This window comes from Oncorhynchus kisutch, linkage group LG21 (assembly GCF_002021735.2).
Source record: "Oncorhynchus kisutch isolate 150728-3 linkage group LG21, Okis_V2, whole genome shotgun sequence".
NCBI classification, from domain to species: domain Eukaryota; kingdom Metazoa; phylum Chordata; class Actinopteri; order Salmoniformes; family Salmonidae; genus Oncorhynchus; species Oncorhynchus kisutch.
In genome coordinates, this window is record NC_034194.2 from 16,113,934 (window position 1) to 16,122,567 (window position 8,634).

Sequence of the window (8,634 nt, forward strand, 5' to 3'; positions counted from 1 at the left end):
TCAATGTTTGGTGCGAAGGAAAGTGTTCAGTACACACTCTGTTATCGAATAGCCTTTTCCCATGGAGGACTCTAGATTAGGTTGGTTACTTACAGATGACTAGCTTCAGGGGGAATATTTCCTTTTACCCTAAAAATGCGGATAGCTGTAGAAAAACAGAATAAGAGTCAATTGCCTCCAATACCTCTGCAGCCAGAGCATGACAGTTGTTGGTATCTTCTGGAAATGTCAAGCTCATGCTGGTATATGCATCTATTTTTGCCTTGTAATGAATATTTATCATGACGTTTGGTGCTATTTTTCTCTCCAACAAAGGAGCAACTTATTTTTAGCTAACAAGCTCACAGACTTATGAGATTATGAATGCGTATGCACATGAATAAACAAACATACTGTAGCTAGGGCACAGTGCAGATTGAAGATAGACGAGGGCTATGTTCCAGATTGTTATTACACTGCTTGAATAATTCTACATGTGCCCTCAGACACAAAACAGTCCATGAACTTGGCTGATAATGAATTCAAATGTAAATTTATTACGTTTGGCCCTGACTGACATTTGGTAGAGAGGATCAGATGTGAAATGCAATTATGCTATTATTTCCGATTTCTTCTCCCAAGCTAAATTTCCTATGATTATTATGTTTCTAATGACAATGTAATCTCATGATTGCCTCTTTCAATTTTGAGTTGGAGTAGGGTGGCAGAGAGCCACCATCTTTTAGGCATTTTTTTTTATAATGGATAGTTCAATTGGTGTTATTAAAGTAACTGTCCATTGAAAATCTCACTTTTAAAAGTTCATATTCCGTTAACTTATACACAAATTATATTTTTGACTCATCCTATACTCATATTTCTGTCCAAAGCATAAATTATAGAAAAAAACACCTCAAACTTGTATCTCAAACAGACCGTATCAAAAATGCTGGCTATTTCCTCATAGAGGATGATATCCAATCAGCAGTCTACTCTCATGAATATTCTTTATGACCGGTATATGCCCACACCATCCTTCGAAACATTAGAGTTATCCTTTTTAGATAAAACTATACTAAATATGTGTACATGTCACCAAATAACTGATTTAAAATCCTTATCCTGTGTCAAATCCTGTGCGTCAATCTAATGAACATAATTTAAAAAAAATCCCCATCTGCCTATTTCACCCATCTGTATCTGCGGTTGAAAGTGTTTGTCAGACCAGGAGACATCCCCAAAATCTGTTTTCTCATGAAAATGTTTGTAGCGTCCGAACCTCTTGGGCTACAAACTAATATGACTGTGGAAAGGGGAGAGTCAATGGTGTTCTCCACAAGTGTCACTGAACTCATCTGAAGGTAACCCATACAAATGAATGGAAGTATGGAGGTAGTTTTATCACCTAGATGTAAGGACAAACACTTCAAAACCTTATTCCTAAATGATTAATTTTGTTACTGTATTTTTTGCCATTTCTGAACGTGTTATTCAATGCGTTTCTATTTGATCAAATAATAAGAAATACAACAACAACAAAAAGATTTCGGTTTTATTTGTTTATTTCCACTGGAGCCCGTCGGTGTCACTGCTAAACTGCTTGCTCTACACTGTACTGCTGATTGTACACATGGATTGGATTGTGGGTTCACTAATGCGTTAATTTTTGTTTGTTAACTACAACATTAACATAGTGAGAACGATGTAGCGGTTAGCGGTTATGTTATGAAGGTTTGACTTGGATAGTTTTTGCGCCTGGTCACAGACAGCTGTTGTGTTGTGCACTGAAGTCCACAAGCGAATGAAAATGTAATTACTACAATTTGTCTTATTACGTGTTCACCTACGTTATAAACATTAATTTGTAGGCTAGGTTGTAGCAGCCACATGATGGGTATAGTGCAAATTCGAATATCATGTTTGGAGGCTAAACCTAGCGATGTTACATTGAGTTGGGAGAATGGAATATGAATGACAGTCATCCAATATGCTGCAATAGAAATAAGGCCATGCTTATATAAAAATATTGTCCTTCCTTATCTCGAATGCCACTAACCGCCACCGGGGTACGCCCACACCATTTCAACACAGAAAATATGCTTTTTAACATACTTAATTTAAAAAAATTGTAAGGAAAACTATTTCACTCATATTGTAATTCATTATTGGTCATATTTAATAGAAATTTGGAAACACTGGGCAGTTACATTAATCATTCATGATCAACTTGTGTGCTGTACATGTTCTCACTTTTAGTGCTAGATTGGCGAGAAAAACTTAGTGTATATTTTAAAGACGTTGGCATAGATTTTAAAGTCTGTTTCAAAAACAGCATCAGCTCATAGCCTACATTCTTAATAGTTTCCTACATGGGGCAATGACGCACAACATTGTCATTTCTAAAAACTGTGAGCTCCTCCTGGAATGTGAATGCCGTTGTGGGATTTCCTGTGGAGCACCCTGTGATCCAGCAGCTGGAGAAGCCCAATTATCCCACACACACACACACACACACAGCTAATCCCCAGCCCTTCTCTCCCTCCTCCAGAAACACAGCAACTCTAGGAGACTTGGCCTTAAAGCTACAGTGAAAAGAGGTCATATGCTCTCACACAGCAGACTGACAAAGCAAAAATGCGTCAGCCATTATCTCTCTAATAGAGGAATGGTGTTGAGCCCAGCAGCAGTTTTTGATTAGCCAGGGAAATGATCCTAACTTCAGTTTATTAATCCTCCATCACATGTGGATCATCCTCGTAATGTATGTCATGGTGGCATATGAGCAATATGCATATGACAAACCAATTTCACTGTCATTCCTGATTATTATTAATACAGTGCAATCGGAAAGTATTCAAACCCCTTCCCTTTTTGCATATTTTGTTATGTTACAGCATTATTCTGAAATGGATTAAATATTTTTTGGACCTCATCAATCTACACACAATAACCCATAATGTCAAAGCGAAATGTTTGCACATTTACTAAAAATAAAAAACAGATACCTTATTTACATATGCATTCAGACCCTTTGCTATGAGACTCTAAATTGAGTTTAGGTGCATCTTGTTTCCATTGATCATCCTCAAGTTGTTTCTACAACTTGGTTGGAGTCCACCTGTGGTAAATTCAATTGATTGGACATGATCTGAAAAAGCACATACCTACGATATAAGGTCCCACAATTGACGTCAGAACAATTGACTGTCCATAGAGCTCCTAGACAGGATTGTTTTGAGTCACAACATTTCTGCAGCATCCGAAGGTACCTAAGAACCCAGTGGCTACGTCATCCTTAAATAGAAGAAGTTTGGAACCACCAAGACTCTTTCTAGAGCTGGCCACCCGACCAAACTGAAAAATCGGAGGAGAAAGGACTTGGTCAGGGAGGTGACCAAGAACCCAATGGTCAATCTGACAGAGCTCCAGAACCTTCCAGAAGGACAATCATCTCTGCAGCATTCCACCGATCAGGGCTTTATGGTAGAGTGGCCAGATGGAAGCCACTCCTCAGTAAAAGGCACATGACAGCCCACTTGGAGTTTGCCAAAAGGCACCTAAAGGACTCTCAGACCGTGAGAAACAGATTCTTTGGTCTGATGAAACCAAGATTGAACTCTTTGGCCTGAATGCAAGCGTCACGTCTGAAGGAAACCTGGCACCATCCCTACGGAAAAGCATGGTGGTGGTAGCATCATGCTGTGGGGATGTTTTTCAGCGGCAGGGACTGGGAGACTAGTCAGGATCAAGGGAAAGATGAACGGAGCAAAGTACAAAGAGATCCTTGATGAAAACCTGCTCCAAAGTGCTCAGGACCTCAGACTGGGGTTAAGGTTCACTTTACAACAGCAAAATGACCCTAAGCACACAGCCAAGACAACACAGGAATGTCCTTGAGTGGCCCTGCCAGAGCCCGGATTTGAACCTGATCGAACATCTCTGGAGAGACCTGAAAATAGCTGTGCAGCAATGCTCCCCATCCAACCTGACAGAGCTTGAGAGGATCTGCAGAGAAGAATGGGAGAAACTCCCCAAATACAGGTGTGCCAAGCTTATAGCATCATACCCAAGAAGACTCAAGGCTGTAATCACTGCCATAGGTGCTTCAACAAAGAACAAAACAATCTAAAAACCTGGTTTTGCTTTGTCATTATAGCATATTGTGTGTAGATTGATTAGGGGAAAAAACGATTCAATCCATTTTAGAATAAATCTGTAACGTAACAAAATGTGGAAAAGGTCAAGGGGTCTGAATACTTTCCAAATGCCCTGTACATGCCACATAATGTTGCAGCTCATTTTACTGGAATATTTTGGAATGGATTGGAATATTCTGCTTTGTGAAAACAGAGCTGTAACCCTTTTAAACCTGTTTGGGATAGGGGGCAGCATTTTCACATTTGGATTAAAAGCTTGCCCAGAGTAAACTGCCTGCTACTCAGTCCCAGTTGCTAATATATGCATATTATTAGTAGATTTTGATAGAAAACACTCTGAAGTTCTAAAACTGTTTGAATGATGTCTGTGAGTACGACAGAACTCATATGGCAGGTGAAAACCTGAGAAAACCTGAGGTTTGTAGTTATTCAACTTTTGGCATATCGAAAACAGTGTCTATGGGGTCAAATTGCACTTCCTAATGCTTCCACTAGATGTCAGCAGTCTTTAGAACCTTGTTTGATGCTTCTACTGTGAAGTAGGGCTCTTTGAGTCAGTGGTCTGGCAGAGTGCCACGAGCTCGTGACGCTCGTTCACGTGAGAGCAAGCTCTCTTCCATTGCATTTCTGAAGACAAAGGAATTCTCCGGTTGGAACATTATTGAAGATTTATGTTAAAACAACCTAAAGATTGATTTTATACTTTGTTTGACATGTTTCTACGGACTGTAACGGAACTTTTGGACTTTTTGTCTGCTCGTGCGTCATGAGCTATTTGGACATAAATGCTTGTGCGTCAACAAGGAGCTATTTGGACATAAATTATGAACTTTATCGAACAAATCAAACATTTATTGTGGAACTGCGATTCCTTGGAGTGCATTCTGATGAAGATCATCAAAGGTAAGTGAATATTTATAATGCTATTTCTGACTTCTGTTGACTCCAACATGGCGGATATCTCTTTGGCTTGATTTGTCGTCTGAGCGCCGTACTCAGATTATTGCATGGTTTGCTTTTTCGGTAAAGTTTTTTTGAAATCTGACACAGTGGTTGCATTAAGGAGAAGTATATCTTTAATTATGTGAATAACACTTGCATCTTTTATCAATGTTTATTATGAGTATTTCTGTAAATTGATGTGGCTCTCTGCAAAATCACTGGATGTTTTGGAAGCAAAACATTACTGAACGTAACACGCCAATGTAAATTGCGATTTTTGGATATAAATATGAACTTTATTGAACAAAACATACATGTATTGTGTAACATGATGTCCTATGAGTGTCATCTGATGAAGATCATCAAAGGTTAGTGATTAATTTTATCTCTATTTCTGCTTTTTGTGACTCCTCTCTTTGGCTGGAAAAATGGCTGTGTGTGTTTTTGTGACCTGGCTCTGACCTAACATAATCATATGTTGTGCTTTCGCTGTAAAGCCTTTTTGAAATCGGACACGATGGGTAGATCATTTGGTGTATTGCACTTGTTAATGTGTGAAAGTTACATATTTCAAAAAAATATTTTGGAATTTCACGCACTGCCTTTTCAGCGGGAATGTTGTCGAGGGCACCCCTAGCCGTAAGAAGTATTAAAGTAAAATCAACCTCCGCTCCTTTTCTGCAAATGCAGGATTCTGTGGCATAATAGTCTGACAATCCAAGTTCAGCTTCAAATCCAAGCCAAATGGCAATGATCAGGGTAAAAGGGGAAAGAGAGGAGAAAATTATAAAACAATATGGCCCGGTCACAGCCAAGTGAGATTTGGCTGAATTAGCCTGGCCCAGCCTGGCCTTATCACGTCATCAAAGTGCTCCAGAATTCTTCTCCCAATTATGCAAAACAGGAATCAGCAGCCAAATCTGATAACCTATCACTTTTCCAGTTGTACCAAGTCATCTACACTGATGTTAGTCCCTTGATAATAGAGCAGATGTTCCACACTATTACCTCACTCAGCATGTAAGGCAATTTCTTGGGAAGCCCCTGACCAGTGCCAGTCTATGACCAGGATGATGCACATCCAGGATGATGACAGAGGCAGATGTAGCCTACACTACAAGGCAAATACGTATATTCTGACTGTTTGTAGTCTATCCAATTGAATAATTATTTTCTTTTTCAATGATGGTAATATCTTACACATAATAAGTGCCTATTGTTCCCACTAGCATGTAACTGAGTTTTAACCAGTCATAGTTTAATTCTAGATCAAAAGGAAAGATTATGGATAATGAGACCAGGAAGGCAGGAGAAAATCCATAATAGATGTATAAAGAAAAGATCAGCCTGCAAAACAACAACACCTTAAGATTTTCTAAACAGATCATACAGATTCTAAATGTTTGACTTTTATTTATTATGAATCAATAATTCCCGCTGAACTGGCTATCCATTGTCTGTTGCAGTGGCGGTCGTGCCGTTTAAGATTAGGGGGGACGATTATTATTTTCATGAGCATGGCCTTATTTCTATTACAGGATATTGGATGAATGTCATTCATTGTCCATTCACTCAGCTTAATGTAACATCGATAGGTTAAGGTTACTACATAATACAAACATTTTCCCTGTACCCATCATGAGGTTGCTACAACCTAGCCTATAAATAACAGTTTACAACGAAGGTGCACAGGTCGAGAGAAGCATTTGAGTAATCAAGGTGACAGACAGTGACACATTCAATTCCACCTTTCACACTCTTGCCTGCATCTAGCTGATCTAGGTTGTAATCATTAGTCTAACAGTTGCAAATGAGAGTTTCTATTGGACAAATTCAGGTATGTTTGCTTTTGTTTAAGAAGCGTTTTTCAACAGAATCGGCAGAACGGATAACCCCTGATAATACACACAAACACAGTTCACTTTCATAGCAGCCACATACAAACAGCATGATCACTTTGCTCGTTAATTCCTTCTCACATCTACGCGCTACCCTCCTCTCACCTTTTACCTTCGCTTGTGGACTTCAATGCACAACACATCAGCTGTCTGTGACCAGACGAAAAAACCTTATATGTGATACAGTTGGGATACGTTTAGAAAACATTTTTGCAACCAACTGAACATCAACAAGACCTCATCACCTCATGATTGAAATAATATTACTCTATGGCACAGGATAACTTTGGAGACTCACAATGTCTTCACATCAGCACAGACTGAATGAAGATACACGGTACGGATGTTAATTTAACAAAAGGAGATGTGAATTAAAGATGCACTCTTGAACTTGGCATAATTTCAGCCAGTAGTTTTGAAAGTAGTGGTCGCGAACCAAAACTGGTCCCCATTTTTTTGTGTACTACGTCATCCAATTGTGTACTACGCCATCCATTTTGCGTAATATGCTATGAATTTTGCAGTTCGTATATCATACACATTTTGTAATTCGTGTGATATGTTACAAATACAATTTGTGCAATATGTTACGAATTTTTTGTGCTTTATATCCCAGAGTGCATCTTTATTGTCTTATTAAGACATCATATTATTCAATCTACTAAATGACTAAAGTAATTACAGGGGAAGATTATGCTTTTCAGCATCAGACTTTAAGTGTGTGTGAATCACTGCTTTTCTTTGTGTAATAGGTCTTCAACTAACTAAGGTTTTCCTGCCATGCTGCCACAGCAACCAGCATCCTCGTTACCATGGAGACACCATCTCTTGTTCTCTGTATTTTAGATGGGCGTCATTGCCATGTACGTGTGTGCGTGTTTGCCTGTAAAGGGGGGTGTGCGTACATGTCTATGCATGCTTTCCTCCCAATCATATTTCTATTTCAGAATGACGTCACAGAGATCTGCTGAAAGACACAGTTCAAAGATATAGACCATTGCTGAATAAATAAACGCTCTCTTTATGTTAAACACTTCACAATGTTCATTTGTGGGGGTGACACAATGGAGCTATGCAAAGAAAAACGTGAATGCCATGTCTCATTTCAGAGAAAGTGACATTAGAAGCTGGCATACTCTATCAGTCCCTGCCACTGCAGCTGTATGGCAGTCTATTCTTCAAATGTCCTCCAGACTAAAATACAGCTGATGAGCATTAGAAGGGCTGGAAACTGTAGATTTTTTTTTATAGCCCCCATGTTTGAGGGGTTCAGTATTTCATGACAATTATCTTGTTCATGATTCAGCCAAGGTTTTTTGTCCATTTAGCTCCAAGCTACATTTCCAAGCTACTACCTTCAGTCGAGTAAAGAACGGACATGCCAGTAAACACTGAGAACAGTATGGAAAGTAGAACTTTTGAGGTTTGCGATTAACAATAGCCAAGTTTCCATGGCTGATTTTCAGTTGGAGTTGAAGCTCTCCGTGTTTGGGGAAAGAGTGTGTCAGCATCAGTAGGGCCAACACTTCCCTGGGAGACAGGCTAATGCATCTGCTGTAACTAGAGATCTGTCTGTGATGGACCACGGCTTCTCCAATTAGGTATAGGCGGCTTCCCATCTTACTATATTACCTTGGTCAAAAACATGTAGGCTACAC